At 35.8% G+C, this 19,590-nt stretch overlaps 1 pseudogene; it reads right to left on the reverse strand.

Annotated features, from left to right (window-relative positions):
- Window positions 1-5,364: 5,364 nt before the first annotated feature.
- LOC117801713 lies at window positions 5,365-5,493 on the reverse strand (annotated as a pseudogene).
- Window positions 5,494-19,590: the final 14,097 nt, after the last annotated feature.

Raw genomic sequence — 19,590 nt, forward strand, 5'->3', positions numbered from 1 at the left:
GTCCGCATGGAAAGGCAGTTAAGTGAATGATGGACCCTTTTTCTGCCTTGTGCAGGGAATAAGCTCTCTCTGGTCTCTCAGTTACCTGAATTCTCCTCTCTCATCTATTTTGCACAAGGCAGTCAGAGCACTCCTTCACAAACACACATCTGAACATGTCAGCTCCCTCCTTTAAAGAATCACTTTCACTTGTCATGAGCATGTTGTTTTGAACAGAATATAGGATCAAAAATAATCTGCTGAATATTGAATGCCCCCAGGATAAAGTCCAAACTTTAATCTATCTTCACTTACCAGGGTTTGGTGACCTTTTAGCTTCATTACTGATCATCACCCCTGTCACTAAGGTGACGTTAGGCGTCTTCCACAGTATTTAACAGGAGAAGACAGGAAGGGGTGAGATAATTGTTTCAGCATTTAAATGTCTCAGCTCAGAAGGGACACATGTCACTTCTGGTTATATGTCATTGCCCAGTACAAGTCACATGACTGCCCAGTTACAATGTAGATGGGGGGACAGAAGTGCCCAATACCAGGGAACACCAGACCTATGTGTTACAGTGGCCGAAACACAATGAAACTTCATAAAAAAAACTTAATGATTAGTAATCGGGACTCACTTGACTTCAAGACACAGACACAAACAGTTCAGCAAACAAGAAGAATTAATTTTTTGTGCAAAACCTTAAGAAAGTCAGGGGTACTGCTTGACTTTATGTTTCACCGAAAGATGGACTTCGTTTTCTACTGCCTCTCCAGGATCTCTGTCTTACCTCTCACACCCGCCTCTGCTGCAGCCATTGAGGGAGAATTGTTGCCACATTCAAGTTTCACATTCTCCTCTATTTTTCTAATTGAATCTTATTGTCTCTCTGTTCCAAGTTCAAGTAATAACTGAAGGGCTCTGCTTCCCCGTTTAGCCTCCTGGACCTAATACATTTATGGGAGTTGGGATAATTTGATTGATGCAGCTTGAATGAAGAACGGTTCTTTGGACCAATTGCCACATCCAGGAAGCGGAGATTAAGCACTATGCGATGTGACTAAAATCCTTATCACCTGGAATGCTGAGGCAGTTTCTGTCCTTCTAGAATGAGAAACTAAATATACAAATGGTCACTGGCCATGCCATATGTAAAAATAGAACACTGGCCCGCAACTGCAGAAACCTGTTTGAACCACAGCGTCAGTAGCATGTGGCTGCAGATGGTAAGGAATTGCTTGATAACTAACAGCTTCCCTGATTTTTGCCACTTCGCTCCAATTTAGGACCAACCACAAAAAGCCAATTATATGCCCTCACTGATCGTATAGAATGCTCCACTTCTGATTAGCCCACCTTCTGTTTCCCCGTGCCAGCAGTCTCCAATCAGGCCATACAGGAAGGTTTCCATTTTTTCTGCTACAAATCTTTCCCATTCCCCTGCTTGTCTTTTAGTCTCTGCCAAATGCAAGTAATGGTTGCTGGTTCCCAGGCTGCATCAAGATCAGATCAATATATTTTGCTTGTTCTCGTTTGGAAAATTTTGAATTATTTTTACACTATTAAGGAGAACACCCTTTACACTAAATGCACCCAATTATGCAATGTCTTTACTTTTCATGTAAATAAACATTGTTTTGGTCCCTATTACTAAAGAATGCCCCCTTTGACTTGAAACCTTGGATTGCTGCTAAATTAGTAGAAACTTCTGCCTTCCTCATTCCTTTTCCTTTTCTCATTTGTGTACTATCTTACAGATTCCCTATATGGCAGAAACATTATTCTCTAAAGTAACACAGTGTATTTAAACCTATGATATTACTACGTATGATGTTCTTTTTGATCTGTATGTCATATTATTAGCAAAAATGTGTTACTCTTAACCTGATCTTGTTTTCTCCCTCCAGGATGAATTACAACCACATATTTACCTGGTAGTTATTTAAACTCTCATCTTCCAGACATAGCCGACTTGAATGGCATACCTTTGATTAATCCCAATTTCATATTATTTGTTGACAGTTTCTACCTTGGGTGGTGGGAGGGAAGGTAACCTTGATTTGGATATGCTGTTACTTCTGAACACTCAATCGCCTGGATAGTTGAATTATTTCATGTAATTGGAACATGCAGCCTAGCCTGAGGCAGGAGAGAGAGAGAGAGGGAGAGACGAGAGAGATATGGACTTTTATACAGTACTAGGGTAATATTAGTATCCAGGTAAATACTAGGAGTTGTTGATTTTGTAATGTAGGCTCTTCATTTTTCACTCAATAAATAGCTGCGGGTAAAGATTTTTTTTTAAATTAAGAATGTACTTGATTCTTTAAGAATTAAGTTATTAAGTTAAAAACACACCAGTTAAAAACACGCTATTAAAATAGAATAGAATCTAAAATTAACTCTCTGGCATATTTCCTGCAGGAAATGCTGCCCTTTGTACAATGCTTCCCAAGGAAACAAAATACCCTCTTTACTTGTCAGCATTTCTTTTCCTTTATGTAAAGTTATTTATCTGAAAGAATTGTAACAATGCAAATATTCTTATCTACTTGTAAAGCATTAAACTGTACTCTGAAATTATTTACCTGTTACAATTTATATGACAGTTCAATGGTTGCCAACTGAGGGTGCCAAAATTTGTATAAAGAACTTCAGAAACTACACTACAGAGACATAACTAAAATACTAAAAATGACTTGAAACCAATGTTACCAAAATACCAGTATGAGAGTTTGTGTGGAGAGGCACAAAGTGCCTTATTGGCAACCTCTATCACTACCACAGCTCTGTTAAGTCTGTAAGGGTGGGGAAAATTGTAAACCAGTATCTCAGGCCCTTTTTAAGTCTTATAAATGAACACTATACAAACACCTTGTCCCAAAGCTAATATATTCCTAGATTACTTGTAAACTACTAGCCAAAGAACATAGAAGGGAAGATGGAAATTTTTTTTTCATCCCTACAAGCCCTATCAAGTGGTGGAAAAACTCTTTTCATAAGAAAATCCTTTCAATGATTTTCACGATTGTCCTCTTCTCTGAAGTGTGATTATCCTTCTAGTCTGAAAGTATTGAAAAGGTAGAGAAATTAAATCATGTGTTCAAACAAATGTTATCTGACCTTTCAGAAAAATTTTGTCTCCCTTGGTCTATGGTGCTTCTGGTAGGTGCTTCTCTTTCCCTGTAGGTTTTTCCTCATGAGGTTGTTTCTGGGTGACCTATAACCAGTTCTTCAGCACTGTGTTCAGTTTCTAAAATGCAGCCAGAGATGGATATAACAATCTCTCAATGGCTTTCTCAATGTAACCCTCTGCATAGCTCTCTTAGAATTAGAATTCAGTATTGAGATGGTTGTTATCGGGACACTTCAAAACAGATTCAAGTAAAATTTGGAGATTTTACTTTACAGAAAAGAAAACTGGTTTGGTTGATTTGCCTCCTAGGTTCCTAATTTCAGTCTGAAGTCAGCTAAACCCTGGATGAAGGGAGGAGGATGCTGGCCAGGCAGGTAATTTCAAGCGGTTTTCAAGGGTCAAATTCGAATAACTGTGTCCCAATTCTTCCTCTTCCTTTTTCCGTTCTTCCTTTCAAAGAATCTTTCTCCCACAAGGTTTTTCTTGTTTTATTTTTCAAAAGAGAAGTATATCTCAAACTTCTTGAACTTTACTTTGATGCTTTGCCTCTGGGTGTCGAAATCTCCAGGATGGAAAACAAAGAGGGGATTCAAAATATTCATCTCCATTAAAAAAAAAAAAAAGGTGCCTGTGTGGCTCAGTTGGCAAAGTGTCTGACTTGATTTCAAGTCAGGTCATGATATCAGGGTTGTGAGATCAAGCCCCGCGTCAGGTTTGGTGCTCAGAGAAGAGTCTGCTTGAGGATTCTCTTTCTCCCTCTGTCCCTCCCCCTGTTCACACTTTCTTTCTCTCTCTCTCAAAATAAATAAATAAAATTTAAGAAAAAAAGCAGATGATTCTAATGACCAGGTAACCAAACCTTTTACAAGTGATTGTTTTTAGATTTTTGCATTAAATTCTTTCAAAATCTTGAAGAAATAACTAATTGAGGTATCAATGGACACATAATTATAAATTAGTTTGTATGGTAAGTCACTGTAATTTTTGTTAAAATTCTTTGAAGGAGTGCACAGAATTGAGCGACATTGTCATAATAAAGCCTCTCTCCTCCCATATACTTAATTCTGAGACTAAGAATTCTCAGAGTTTAAATATGTAAAAACGAGACTATAGTAATAGGTATAATGCTGACCCAGTCACATTCTAGCAAAAAGCAAGATTCATGTATAAAGATGCAAATTTATAGGGGAAACATTTATTAAGAGATTAATTTCCCCCAAAATGCTTTTTAAATTAATTATACTTCAAAATCTGCTATGTTTTCATATTTTGGTTCAAGCTTTTAATAAATAATAATTAAATTAATAAGCCAAAAGAAAAAAAAAACACACATAAAACTGTAGGGCAAGAGAAATTTGAAATCATGAATTATCTTATTATCCTTATTATCAATACATGGCTTTCAAGCACTAAAAAAATCAATTTAATCGGTAAACATTTTGTAGAGAAAGTGCAATGCCATGAACTCTGGAGCTGATTGCTTTTGAATGGCCCATGAAGGCCTGAGTGGTGGCAATCTCGGGGATCAGAAACAAAAGGCAAAATTTCCAGGGTTTTTATAATACTGAAGGAAGAGAAAGGGACCTTTAAAGTAGTAGGTATTTAATCTCTTCACAAATTAATTTAGGTAGGGGTAGAGCCATATTTAATTTTATTTAGAAAAGTAAGCAAATGTGGACTTTCGCACCTGAACACTGTGAAGAAACTTTGCACTTTTAACACTAGAGATGCCAGCTTTTCCGTGTCCTGAGGATAGCGAATTCCTCAACCTAGAATTCCTACATGTTGATGAATCACAGGCATCTCCTTCGTCACTCTCCCTAATGAGCCAATAGGAAGGCTGTTTGGTGGTGAGGAAGGACCATCCCTTGGAGAGGCAGGGGTGAGAATCCATGTGTCATCACGGAAGATGTCATCTTCCTGACATCTTTTTCTGAGAGCCTTTCTCTCTGAAACTTCACTTGCTTTCAAATGGTTAAATGGACAGTAATTTTACAAGTGTCCTCTTTCTTGTCTTTTCAGTTGAAAAACTTTGAAAGTAGTCTGAGCAGACATTGTAGAATTTTATATTTTCTTAATAGAAATATTTCCTGGCATGAGATTTTAAGTGTTTTTTAAACAAAAACTGAAAAGCATTGTCTGTAGTTCTAAATTTCTACCAGTTATCTTATTGAGAGCATTTGGAGGCGGCATGCTCTTCCTGTGTTAATTTTTATTTAATATAGCTGTCTGGAAGGATAGACTGTCATTTTCAGGAAGTGAAAAATTGGATATTGATTTGTACTACTGCTGTATCAATCCATTAGTTTTCAATTAGCTGTAATTGTGCCTTGGCTAAACCTCACTGGCTACTATACTGCCCGTGTACGAAGCTTCAGTGCATTAGATCGTGGGGAAAGCAATGTGGTGTAGGACCAAGAACAAGGACTTTGAATATGAATAGTACCAGATTTGAATCCTGATTTCTTCACCTTTTGTTGTTGTTGTTTTGTTTTGTTCTGTTTTTATTTTTATTTTTTATTTAAGTTCAATTAATTAACATATAATGTATTATTAGTTTCAGAGGTAGAGGTCAGTGATTCATCAGTCTTATATAATACCCAGTGCTTATTACATCACGTGCCCTCCTTAATGTCCATCACCCAGGTACCCCATTCCTTCCAGCAATCCTCAGTTTGTTTCCTATGATTGAGAGTCTCTTATGCTTTGTCTCCCTCTCTGACTTTGTCTTATTTTTTCCTCTCTCCATCACCTTTTTTCAACCATTTACTTTAGATAGTTGGTTAATTGTTATGTAATTGACACTCATAATTTAAAAAAAATCAAACGTTGCTGAGTTGTGAAGATTAAATAATTTATATTTATATAAACACAAATGTATTATATTAACATATATTCCAGAAATAGGGCACCAAAGGGGTGGGAATCAATATTAAAATGTAATAGTTTTCCAATTTAATCATTATTTTTAAAAAGATTTATTTATTGATTTTAGAGAAAGAAAGAGAGAGAGAGAGAGCACTCACAAATGAGGGCAGGGGTGGAGGGAGAGAAATCCTCAACCAGGCTCACCACTGAGCCTGGAGCCCAACAGGGAGCTTGATCCCAGGCTCTGAGATCATGCCTAGAGCCAAAATCAAGAGTTGAAGCTTAACCAACTGAGCCACCCAGGCGTCCTGAAACTTAATTATTTTATAATAATAATAATAATCATAGATTGACAAAAATAAATTATTTCACATTATAAATAGTATAATAGAAAAGAGCTTGGACAATTCACAGAGTTCTCTGCCTCCTTTCTTTGTTCTTGTTCTTATCTCTTTTAAATAGCTGAGTTGGATTTCTTCAAATTATTTTTGAATCTAACATTTGGTATTCCTCACCACAGGAATCAATTTATTCTTAATCTCATGAGATGTATTTTTTTTGATGGAAAATCTAAGAAAACACTTATTAGAGCTCTACTTCTTCCTTATAGTATAGGTCTCCTTTATTCTGAGTCACATTTATAAAACTTTCTCTTCTTTTTAAAATTTGTGTTGATTTAGTACTTTAAGGTATTAAATATGAGTAAAATGATACATCAAAGGAAGTATTATATTACACCAAATTCATTATAATGGTAGCCTTTTAAAACAAGAACATTAATTCTATCCTTTATCTTTTTTTTTCCTTTTTTAAAAGTTTTTTCTTTTTTTAAATTCTGGTTTGTTAACACACAGTGTAATATTTGTTTCAGATGTACAATATAGTGATTAAACATTTCCATACAACACCCTATGCTCATCATAACAAGTGCCCTCCTTAATATCCATCACCCATTTAACCCAGTCCCCCACCTACCTCCCTCTGGTAACCATCAGTTTGTTCCATAAAATTAAGAGTCTGTTTCTTAGTTTGCTTCTCACTCGCTCTCTCTCTTTCTCTTTTTCCCCATTGCTTGTTTGTTTCTTAAATTGCATATATGAGAGAAATCATATATTTTGTCTTCCAAAATATATAACTGACTTATTTCACTTAGCATAATACTCTAGCTCCATCCATGTTGCTGCAAATGGCAAGATTTCATTATTTTTGATGGCTGAGTAATATTTCATTGTTCACGTTTTTGTGTGTTTGTGTGTGTGTGCATCTTCGTTATCCATTCATCAATAAATGGACACTAAGGCTGTTTCCATAATTCGGCTATTGTAGATAAAGCTGCTATAAACCTCAAGGGCCATGTATCCCTTTGAATTAGTATTTTTGTATTTGGGTAAATACCTAGTAGTGTAATTCCTAGATCAGTATCCTTTATCTTAGATATGTTTTGGCATCTTTTAGGTTCACCTACTTTGAGTGAATAGGTTACAAGAGCAGGTGTTAGTTTAGAATGTCCATATCCTATGCTCCAGGTTAACAGCGTTATTTCCTTTGGGAAATAGGCAGTTTTCAAACCATGAAAAGTGCATTTTAACTCTCTATACCTTACCAGTATCCCTTTGAGCTTGAATACACAGTGTGAAATTCTCAATGCCTTTCTAGATGCGGTTCAGGGATCAAATCCAGGCTAAGTAGAGAAATTGGTGTGCTATTAATAAGTTATAGTCACAGATGTTGACTTTAGGTCTGATTGAAATTAAAATTATGCATCTTTATAATTATAAAGTTCTAGGAGAATAAAGTAGCATTTCAGATACAGAGATACAGATATAGACAGCAATATCATCTTGTAAAATAAATGCTGTCATTTAGTTAATGTGCTTGTCATTACCTAGTGCTAATTATGTTTCAGAAGTTAAAATTGCAAACGTTGCTTTTTTGCTTTTACACATTCCTTCTTCAAACACACATGCACGTGCATGCACATACATACACACACAATTACGTGGTTGCTATGGTAAAATGATTTCCCTGAAAAAAAAAAAGCTTGCTTCAATTTGGTATAATCAAATTTATTATATTCTCAACAAACTTTGTGCTTTTTAGCAGATAAATTTTAACTCATGTGGGGATGATTGTTATTCAACTGACATACAAAAAATCCAGCATAAAGGCCTTTTTGTATTTTTGTATTTCTTCAGTAACAATTATGAGATCCTTGCCAAATGCAAAGAAATCTTTTCTATGTTACTAAATGTTGTTTTAACACTTGAAGATGTTTATCCTATATATTTATAATTTACCAAAAGTTGTTTAAACTTAAATTATCTTCTACTTGGCTAACGTTACTGGAATTCAGATATAAAGCTATCTTTATAATTTGATAGCCTACCCTATTATTAAAATGGAAATTGAAATTAAAATCTAAATAGCCTAAATTTGTAAGTTGATTTTTAAAGAAATAATCAACAAATTTCTCCGTGATTTGAAAATTAAATTAAAAAAAACCTTATATTTTTGTAATTAACCCTATTAATTCCTTTGGCTAACCACATATGGGTCAATGGAAAGAAATATTTCAGAAATAAGCAACACCTAGGCTTTTAAAATGAACCTATTTGAAAAAGACAATAACAATAAATATAATTATCTCTCTTACCATGTCAATGAAATTTTAATTTTGTAACAATTTATTAAATTTTGAGTAGATTCTATGCTAGGTATAGAAATTGAAACAGTATTTTCTCAAGGAAATGCATGACTTATTGTAGTCTTTCAAATACATAAAACATTCACACGACTTATACTATTATTTTTTAGTATTTTAATGAGTCATTAAAACTAATTAACATTGAAATGTAATAAGGAAGTTTAAGTTTTACTAAACAGAAGGAAACATAAAAATAAATCACAGTTTTTAATTTATAAATATACAGTTAGTTACTGAAATTCTACTGAATCAGATCATATATGGGAATTGGCTTTTAAATTTGACTAATAAAAAGCTGTCAAAATTCCTCTTAAAATCTCTTCAGGAAAAAAAAATCTCTTTGGAATATTCCTCATAGGAAATTTCTGTACTGTTTGTAATATGTCTATTAATTTTTTCCTTCTATGTCAGAATATTTTTTCCTTAGGTAAATATCAGTTGAGTAGTTGTTTTGCTTAGAGTCAACATTCCACTAAAAATATGTGCTGCTAACAATAGAATCACACTCAGATTGACAAGATGCTAATATTACAAAAGGCTGAGTGGATTTTAGACCAGCTGAGTGAGCATCAGGTATCAGTGGCCTTTTTCACCCATCTTATATTCTTTTCTGAGATGAGACAGGATATGAATTAACAATTTATATTTTATTTTCCCTCCTTTTTTTAATATTTTTGACTGAGTTGACTTATATTTCAATTTCTCTAAGTTAAATATATATACATAACATAAAATAAGACTCCATTATAAAAATTTTTCTATTTACAAAGCAAATAACTGATCATATGTTTCTTAACAAAAATATTGAAAATATTATCAAACACTGTAGTTTAGGTTAACATGTATACAAGTTTGTATAAAAATTTAAAAAAAATTATATTATTTTAACATACTGCTAATTTTTGTATGAAGTTAGAAAAAGTAAAGATACTCTTACCAACTGAGTTGGCAACAACTGAGAATATATTGCTAAATCAAATGCAATATATATCTTGTTCAAAATGTTTTCTTTGCAGTTAAAGTGAATCTGTAGAATGTCTTCTGAATATGTTAAATGATTTTTCAATGTCAGCCATGTGATGCAAAATATATATATTTTTTTCTGCTCATCACTAATTTCTTTTTTGGAAAAATATTTAATCATACCTTTTATAATTTCTGAGATAGCTTCAGTGTGATACTCAAATGAATTACTAAGGTTTTTTTTTCAAATAATATAAAGGATTTTGCTTTTTGTCAGCTGTTGATCAAATCAGTAGGCTTAGAAGTCTATAAGAGACATAGTCTAAAGACAGCCACCATCCTTTCCTTCCCATCCTGTGTTTACATGCAAGTATATTCAGTCAAAAACCAGAGTCTGTTTCACTTCTTCTTAAAGCTGGACTGCCCTTGTTACTCGTTTTGGTTGGCAGAATGCAAGGTACTGATGCCGTGCAATTTTCAGATCTGGTTATTTGTTTGTTTATTTTATTTTATTTATTTATTTATTTATTTATTTTTTTTAAAGATTTTATTTATTTACTTGACAGAGATAGAGACAGCCAGCGAGGGAGGGAACACAAGCAGGGGGAGTGGGAGAGGAAGAAGCAGGCTCATAGCACAGGAGCCTGATGTGGGGCTCGATCCCATAACGCTGGGATCATGCCCTGAGCCGAAGGCAGATGCTTAAACCGCTGTGCCACCCAGGCGCCCCTGTTTGTTTATTTTAAATTGAAATACATTTGATATATAACACTGTATAAATTTAAGGTGTACATGTTAGTTTGGTACATTTATATATTGTAAAATGATTGCCATTATAGGGAGAGTTAGCACCTCTATCACGTCACACAATTATCATTTCTTTTTTGTGGTCAGAGTAATTAAGAACTAGTCTCTCTTATCAAGTTTGGTTATTATAATACAATATTGTTGCTTATATTCACTTTACTGTGTATTATATCTCCAGGACTTATTTAGCTACCAGTTGCAAGTTTGTGCCCTTAACGTTATTTCAGGTGGTAGTCGAAGTGTAAGAAGCCCAGCAGTTTCTGTAGAAAGCCACCTACCATGTAGGAAATCCCACTTTCCCAAGACTACCACATTGTGAGGAAGCTCAATCAAACTACACAGAGATGCAACATGGACCAGAATTGAGGAACCTAGACAGAAGTGAGAACTGAGGCTCTGACTTAGACTGCAATTGAGTCTTGAGACCTCAGCTGCCAACAGCCATTCCAGCCATCCTAACCAATATCTCAGATACTATAGAGAATACATAGCCATTGCTGCCCTACCCTATCTGGATTCCTAATTCAAAAAAAATCATAAGGAACTAAAATAATTGTTCTTTGGGGGTAGCTCACTATGCAGCCATAGATAAACGTAACAGTCTTATTCTGAAGAACCAGATCTGATAAACGATAATAATGGTAAAAATAATTACTATTTCTTGATTTCTTACTTTGTTTCAATAGAGAGTTGATATATAAAATCACATAAAATTCTTATAATAACCCTCAGAGGTAGATGCTATTACTCACCTCACTAAACTGAGACTTAGAGAAATGAGTGGCACAGAATGTATGAGATGTATCATGAGGAGAAGTTTCCAGAACTCCCACCCCATTCTCCTGAAAGAGAAGCGAATGCAGGGATTTGTGGTGACAAAAAAGACTAAGGCTCACAATTTATAATCTTTAATTTGCTTTTTAGAATAACTCCATTGAGAGAAGCCAGAGGTGCGTCTGCCACATAACTTCTTAAAATATCAAAATCTAAGTACTTATTTTCTACATGAGTAAACCATAAACCCTTTCCAAGAGCTTTCAGTGTTCTCAGGCAACCCTTAATTTAGAAAGATGAAACTTCATGACCTGAAGGAAAGAAGAGAAGTCATAGTAGTCATAAATTGGGAAACTTCAAAAAGACTGCTTAAAAGGGTACTGCAAACTTACATTTGAAGATCACAGGTTTTATACAGAAAAACCCATACGATATACAAAGTACTCTTTTTTTTCCCTTGTGGATTAAATATTGAAGATCTATTCAATCACCACCATGTCTGGAAAAGTGAAATAAAAAGAATCTTTTTGTTGCCCAAGATGTAGAAGGTTAGAATATATCATGTGGTCCTGGTGATTATAGAAACCGATTTCCTCCACAGAATCTTTCTATCTCAACAATGGCAAGTCCTGGTACTACCAATTTCAGCTACTTTAGGAACCCAACGGCATTGCTCTTCTCTTTGGGCTTTGGCACATGCTGATTTCATGTTAACAGTACTTGAGAGAGTAACAGAAACTTCAGAAATACAGCAAATGTCATAAAAAGAGAATATCTTATGGGATAAAAATCCACAGAATAGATGCTGTCAAACTTCAGAACCAAGTATGAAGCTCTGTTAAATCGAGGAACTATTTTCTCTCTCATCTACTACACGCTCAAGATGTTAATCTCATGTTCATCCTCTTATACAATAGTAAATCTGCTGACAATGAAACAGAGTAACTAAACCAAGTCTGAAGTCTGTAAAGAAAACAAGGGACGGTAGTATAGTTAGAAAAGGCTGTTGGAATTTAGAAGAGGGGTGATTTCCCTTCTAATCAGATGAGGAGTGTTTAGAGCAGCCTTTTTAGAGATGAGTCTACTGATGAATTTTGAAATGAATTAGTAAAGTTAAGGTCATCTAAAATTATCTAATTCTTGGGGTGCATGGGTGGTTCAGTTGGTCGGGCATCTACCTTTGGCTTGAGGCATGATCCCAGAGTGCTGGGATCAAGCCCCACATCAGGCTCCCTGCTTAGCGGGGAGCCTACTTCTCCCTCTCCCCACTGCTCATGTTCTCTCTCTCTCTCTCTCAAATAAATAAACAAATCCATAAAAAAAAATCTGACTCTTCTGGAATTTTTGTGTTCAGGAATGCATTACTTAATTGTGGAGAAAAAGACTATCATTATTATTATTTGGATTAATATGGGATAGAGTTTGAATTCCAAGTCTATCATATTTTTAATCTGTGGCTTAACTCTCTAAACTAGTATTTTCACCTTTGTCATAAAGGTCATAATTTCCAAGTGTCTAATTAATCTGAGATTGTTTCTAAATATAGTCAATCACTTAGATTATAAAATAAATTTTATCCAAAATGAAAGGCTGAGTATATGGTTTCACCGATTTAAGTAATTTGTCACATTTGAACCATTTTAGTTTGAATATTTAGGCATTATGTAATTATTTTTATAGATTTACTTGAAAGCCTGTACTTTTTATCCTTTCCTTGAGGTGACTTCATGTTATGACCTTCCAAAAATAGCCAATGTTTATGGTAGTGTTTTTAGCAAAAGCATCATCCTCAAACCCTCAGCTATAGTCTTGGGATTGGAATAGGGGTGGAGGTTGGGGCAGAGACAAGTTGTTTAGGATACCTGCAAATGTTCCTACTTCATAACCATTAAGAACCTAATAAAACTTTTATTTTTCCCTCTCTGCATTCATCAAGATGGTACCAAAAAAATTCCTCCAAACAAGCAAACAACAGCCTCCAAAAAACCAGGTTTGGTCCTGCAGTAGAAAGGGGTATTCAGTGGGCCCAACAATTCAGTAGGAAACTCATGCCAGCTAATTCAACCTTTCATCTGAAGATTGAACACTACCAGTGCTGTTTCCAGCACCTGTGGCAGATGTTCAGTGGAGGAGAAACTGTCCCAGTCAGCACATCGCCATCTTTAAATCCCCACATACAAGTCACAGATGGCAGTGGGAGTGCCGCTCGGTGCAGCAAGGGTTCTGAAAACAGACTTCAGCCCACCTGAGACAAGTCGTTAAAGATATGCCTGCCTTGACAGAAAATGAGCCAAATCCAGACTCTGCTCTGGAATAATCAGAGCACTGAACAAAAAACAGTGTAAACTCTAAGTGTACATCTTCAGAGTGAGTACTTATACACACACAATATATTTAAATCTCTACTCCAATATATGTAAAAATCATAAGAGACACAAAAAGCTAACTTTCTTAATTTCTTTCTCCTCTTTTTGAATCTAGTAAGGAAGAAACCTTACAGACAAAAAAGGAAACAAATGTGTTCTCACTCTATCCTCCTCCACACCCCTTTATTGTTAATTAGAGTTTACAGTAGGATGGAACTGTCCTGTAAGCGTGTTTTACTTGGTCAGCCAACAATTCTTAGAATTGGCTACCAGCATTTAAAATTCACAAAATAGGGATGCCTGCGTGGCTTGGTGGGTAAAGTTTCTGCCTTCGGCTCAGGTAGCGATCCCAGGGTCCTGGGATTGAGTCCTACATTGGGCTTCTTGCTCAGCGATGAGCAGGCTTCTCCCTCTGCCTTCCACTCCTGCTTGTGCTCTTTCTCTCTCTGACAAATAAATAAATAAAATCTTAAAAAACAAAATTCATGAAATATCCATCTACAAATCCATTTTGCTTGTATACCTCAGAAAAATAAAGACTATTTCATATTAGCTAGTGGGATTGTCTGTTCTTGACCTCGGTAGAGATATATGCCTTCTCTAGTTTGCTAAGATGCCTGAGCTTTCCTGTTGGCTTAAACCTGGGCGGCATCACTCATGGATGTCAAATGCCTGGTCCCTAGTTCAGAACCTTTGAAACATTTGTTCTCAAACTTTAATGTGTCTCGGATCACCTGGAGAGCTTGTGGAACAGACTGCTGTATCCCATCCCCAGAGTTCCTGATTCTGTAGTGTCTTGAGCCTCAAAAATGTGCATTTCTAAAAAGTTTCCAGATGATACTGATGATGTTGGTCTGGAGATTATAACTGAGAACTATTCCTCTAGAACTAAATTTAATCAACTAGTATTTATAGTATGTGCTTAGTCTAATACCACGTTCTATGGGGCAGAGGAGAAGAAAAATTTCCCTCAAGGAATTTGAACTCCATTCATGAGCATGTTAATTTGCTATGGCTGTTATAACAAAAGACCACACACACAGTGACTTAACAGAATTTTTTTTTTTTTTTAACAGTTTGGAGGCAGGAAATTGAAGATCAAGGTGCCAGTAGAGTTGTGTTCTTCTGAGGCCTCTCTCCTTGGTTGGCAGATGGCAGCCCTCTGGCTGTCTGTCTCTTCACTAGGTCTGCTCTATGTGTGCACCTCCCTGTGTTGCCAAGTGAACTGAAGAGACCCTGGGCCCTGGGGCCTTGACCTAGCCCATCCCAAAGGTATTGCTGAAGGTTCTTGGTCTTATCACAAGAAAGAATTCAAGGATGGGCATGTAGTACAGTGGACTAGTACTGGACCAGCACAGAAACAGGAAAATTTATTAAAGTGAAAGTACGCTCTAGAGATTTGAGAGAGAGAGCCATGCACCCTGAGGGTTGAGTTTCTATCTTTTATTGATAGTTGCTAACTAGAAGATGGAATATTTATTACTTGAGGTGGAGATGCAGGGTTTCTTGCTTTTTCTTCCTTATTTGGTCAGGGGTTTCCTATCATGGCGCCCACCATTTTTGGCCTGTCTGGTTTGATCTGGCTTCTTGTGGAATGTTGCCAGGACAGCCCTCTGACTTTCCAGATAGCTGGCCATGACATTCTCCTTGTTGACTTCCAGGTATCATGTTAGAAACTAACTGCCATTCTAATAGTCGGTGTCTTCCTCTTTTTATAAGGATACCAGTCATAATTGAATTTGGCTCCACCATAATGGCCTCATTTTAACTTAATCTCATATTTAAAGACCTTATCTCCAAATATGGAGATAATATTAGGTTCTTCAGAGAAACATAACCAAGGGGATAAAGACAGAGAGAGGGATGGATTTTATAGAAAGTGATTATGGAGGCTGCATACCATCTCATGATCTGCCAGCTGCAAGCTTGAGACTCAGGGAAGTTGATGGGGTAATACAGTCCAAGTTCTAAGGCAGGAGAACCAGGAAAGCTGATATTCAGGAGTAGGAGAAGATAGATGTCACAGCTCAATCAAATAGCAAATTCACCTTTTATCTGCCTTTTTGTTCTATTCAGGCCTTGTAAGATAGTATGATGCCTTGTGCTTTGGTGAGGGAGATTTTTCTTAGTCTATTGATTCCGATCTCTTCTACAAATACCTTCATAGACACACCCAGAAGCAATGTTTTACTAGCTGCTGGGGCATCCTTTAGGTCAGTCAAGTTGACCCATAAAATTAGCCATCACAATTACATTTTGAAGTGCTGGGTATGGGGACTTCGTCATGAATTTGGCAGGGGACATAACTCAACTCACAATAGTGAGGCAGATCAAATCACAGGAAGTAGAAACTTATAAAACTGTAGTCATTTACTTTGTATACAAACTTGAGACTTGTCTGGTCATTTCCTCAGAGGAACTTGAAATTAATCTAGGCCACTATCTAGTATTTGAAAAACATTATCACAGGCTTGCAGTCAGTGTCTCTGAATCCTGTGGTTAAAGTCTGTCCTAGAGAATCCTTCCTTTCTTTTCTGAGTGTCTGGAACTATTCCTATCCACATGGTATGCTAGTGGGTTTGACATTGGTCCAGCTGCACTTAATGGATAGCTGTCCAAAATTCCATTAAGGCAGATAAATATAAAGTAAAAAAGTATAAATTTCACCATCCGTATGTCTCCACCTTTAATTATTGGTGAACATTTTTGAAAAGTTAAAAAATTTCCTAATGCATTCCTCTTTCGCCTCCCCCTCCTCCTGCCTCCTCCTCCTTTCTCTCTCTCTCTCTCTCTCTATATATATATAGACATCTATATAGTAAAACTATTTTATCGCCAAGATTATATTGCTTTCTAGAATTCAGGATTCTAACCCAAGCTCTGTGATTCCAGGGTCCAGGCTCCTAACTCTTTTTCTATACCTAGACGATACCCGTGGAGGAAAAAAATAAGTAAGAAAATAGCATGACAGAACCAAAATTATATTTTAAATTTTATTTATGTATTTTAGATGTGGGAAGAGCAGGAGAGGGAAAGAATTTCCAACAGACACGTGCTGAACGTGGAGCCCAACATGGAGCTCGATTTCACTGCCCTGTCATGGATGGCTTTAGCTGAAGCCAAGAGTCAGAGTCAGAGGCTTAACCTACTAAGCCACTCAGGTGCACAAAAATTTTGTGTGTGTGTGTGTGTGTGTGTGTGTATACATACACATAATTTGGCAAATTATGTAAGAAAAAATGTTCAACGATGAGCATATTGTTTCATTCCATTTGTTGAGATATATTTCAAAAAATTTTCTGAAATTCCCAGAGATGTTTATAATTTTATTGTAGAATGTGTTTTCCATTTTATTATGAATTACTTATATAATGCTTATAAAATAAAAGAAACGTAGAAAGTATTTTTTTTAAAAATACATAAGATATCTGGAAAATGTAAAAGCAAACATACACCGTTTCAGGTTACATTAAAAATAAATTATATGCTTAGGAAAAAAGCCTGGATGAAAACACACAAAAATGTGAATGGTGGCTGTTTTTTACTAGATGAAATAGTCATATAGTTTTGCATTTCTGTAAGTCTTGTAATTGTCATAGGAAAATATTTATGACAAAGTTTATAAGTAACAGCAGCTTTTCTTCCTCCAAAATTTTTGTTTCCTATTCCGATTAATAAGCTCTGATAATAAGCAGACCTACCAGTGATATACGTTAGTATGACACCAGGAAGTGGTTTTTTGGGGGCTTTTATGGATTTGTTTGCTTATTTATTATTTTCAGTTATGGATAATGATAAGAAGCTATTGCTGAAGAATTGCTGGCCTCATTTCTATGAGAGACTGCAAGGCTGATGTTTGTAGCGTCCTTTGTTGAATTTTCACTGTGTGCCACTTCTGTTTCTTCACCAAAGTATGCTCTTTGAAGGCTGAGATGAAGGGAAGTTAAGGATTTGCTCCAAACTTCACAGTAGTAAGAAGGAAATGCTAGGACTTTTCCCATTTCTCTCCAATTATATCATCTCCTTTTTAGTCCCCGGCATACATTCATTCAATTTTTCATGAAGCCCATGATTATCTTTCTGTGTATGTAATGGAAAATAAAATGATGCATCTCTTCTGGTCATTTGAGTTTATAAATATCCCTTTAAGAAAAGCTATTTAGAATATGTGCATGTGATGGGGAAATACTGATTTTTAGCTGAACTGTAGTCTAATATAGGTATGCAAGTTTATATTCCAATCAAATAAACATCTAGAGAAATGTATGCCTAAAGGCCAAATTGAATCATTTAAATAATCAATACTAGACACTCTTTAAAAAGTATAAATTGTTACATATTAGAGACTTAAGGGTTATTTTAAGAAGAAGACAAAATTGAAGGATATATACTGTCAGGATTGATATGGGTGACTGGAAAAATGTACATTTCCCATGGAAACCAAACCTGCAAGCACACAACAAGTATTAAAATTGGTGCATTTATATATTCTCTTCTAACAACTCTGCAAGATGGTCATTATTTTTCCATCTCCTGTAAAGAAGCTAAATTTCAGTGCGGTTGAATGGTTTTCTCAATTCACAGAGCTATGAAGTCTTAGACCTGGAATTCAAATATCATTCTGACACCAAAACCATAATACAAAAATTGAACCTTGGGATTTAGGCATCTGAGTTTATGACTGAAATAGTAGCATATACTATAAGATACAGGAAATCCCTAAACAATGGCAGTGACGATGGGGAGGAAAAGAAACATATGTTATATGTGACACCCAAAGAAGTGATACTTAACCACTCACCAACCTATTTTTCCTCAGAAATTTCATTTTCAGCATAGAGAACCGTCATCTGTTTGGTCTAATCCAAATAGAAAATCAAACAAACACACAAGAAAATTCTAAAAAGTCTTTCTTGAATCTTCTCACTTACAACTCCTCATGTAATCCCTCAGAAACCTTGTCATATTCTATTTTCAAAATATAGGTTTCTCTCATTATAGAAGTCAGAAACATCCTTGAAAAAAAGAGTTGAATAGCCTTTTGGGTCTTGAGGGCTATATTCCATTCTGTCATTTTATTTTTTTTAAAGATTTATTTATTTATTTGAGAGAGAGAGAGAGAGAGAGAGAGAGAATGCAGCAGGAGTTGCAGAGGGAATGGGAGAGAAAGAATCTAGGGCAGATGCACGCTAAGCACAGAGCCCCACCTGGGCTGGATCTCATGACCCTGAGATCATGGTCTGTGCTGAAATCAAGACTCCCATGCTTAACCATCTGAGCCATCTAGGCGCCTCCTCCTGCCATTCTGTCATTTTAAAGAAGGGAAATAATAATGCCATCTTAATCAATCCACAGATCCTAAATGATTTGGCTAGCAAAAAACACCCTAAAATATCCATATAACCACTATTCTATAATAAATATCTAATAATTTTCTTTATTTTTCACACAGGAAAACGCTGCACACCTAGTAGGTTGGGTCCTATGTGCTCCCAGTCTTAGGATTTTAGATTTAGCCTCTTTCAATGCATTTTATCCAGTCTACTTTGTTCCTAGTGTGTGAGCCTTTCTGTGGCTCTTAGGCTCACTTTCTTCACCGACTTTTGCAAGGGCTTAGAAGATATTTTTACATTTTATTAGTGTAGTAAAGATTATAACTACAATGAACAAAATATTTTAAGAACTAAGCATGAAATTGATTCCAAGGGGGAGCGCAGTGACACAATGTGTGCGGAGTAATCCACATACTGCCCCCAAACACGTGTACAGCTAGATGTTTTGATGACCATACACTGAGTGGCTTAAACAACAGAAATTTATTCTCTCACAGTTTCTAGAGACTGGAAATCTGAGATCGGGTTGCCACTGGAGTTGGTTTCTGGTGAGAGCCTTCATCCTGGCTTGTAGATATCCACCTTCTCACTGTGTCCTCACGTGACCTCTCTGCTGTGTGCACATGGAAAGAGAGTAAGCCCCGATCTCTGTTCCT

This window comes from Ailuropoda melanoleuca, chromosome 3, assembly GCF_002007445.2.
Source record: "Ailuropoda melanoleuca isolate Jingjing chromosome 3, ASM200744v2, whole genome shotgun sequence".
Lineage (NCBI taxonomy): Eukaryota > Metazoa > Chordata > Mammalia > Carnivora > Ursidae > Ailuropoda > Ailuropoda melanoleuca.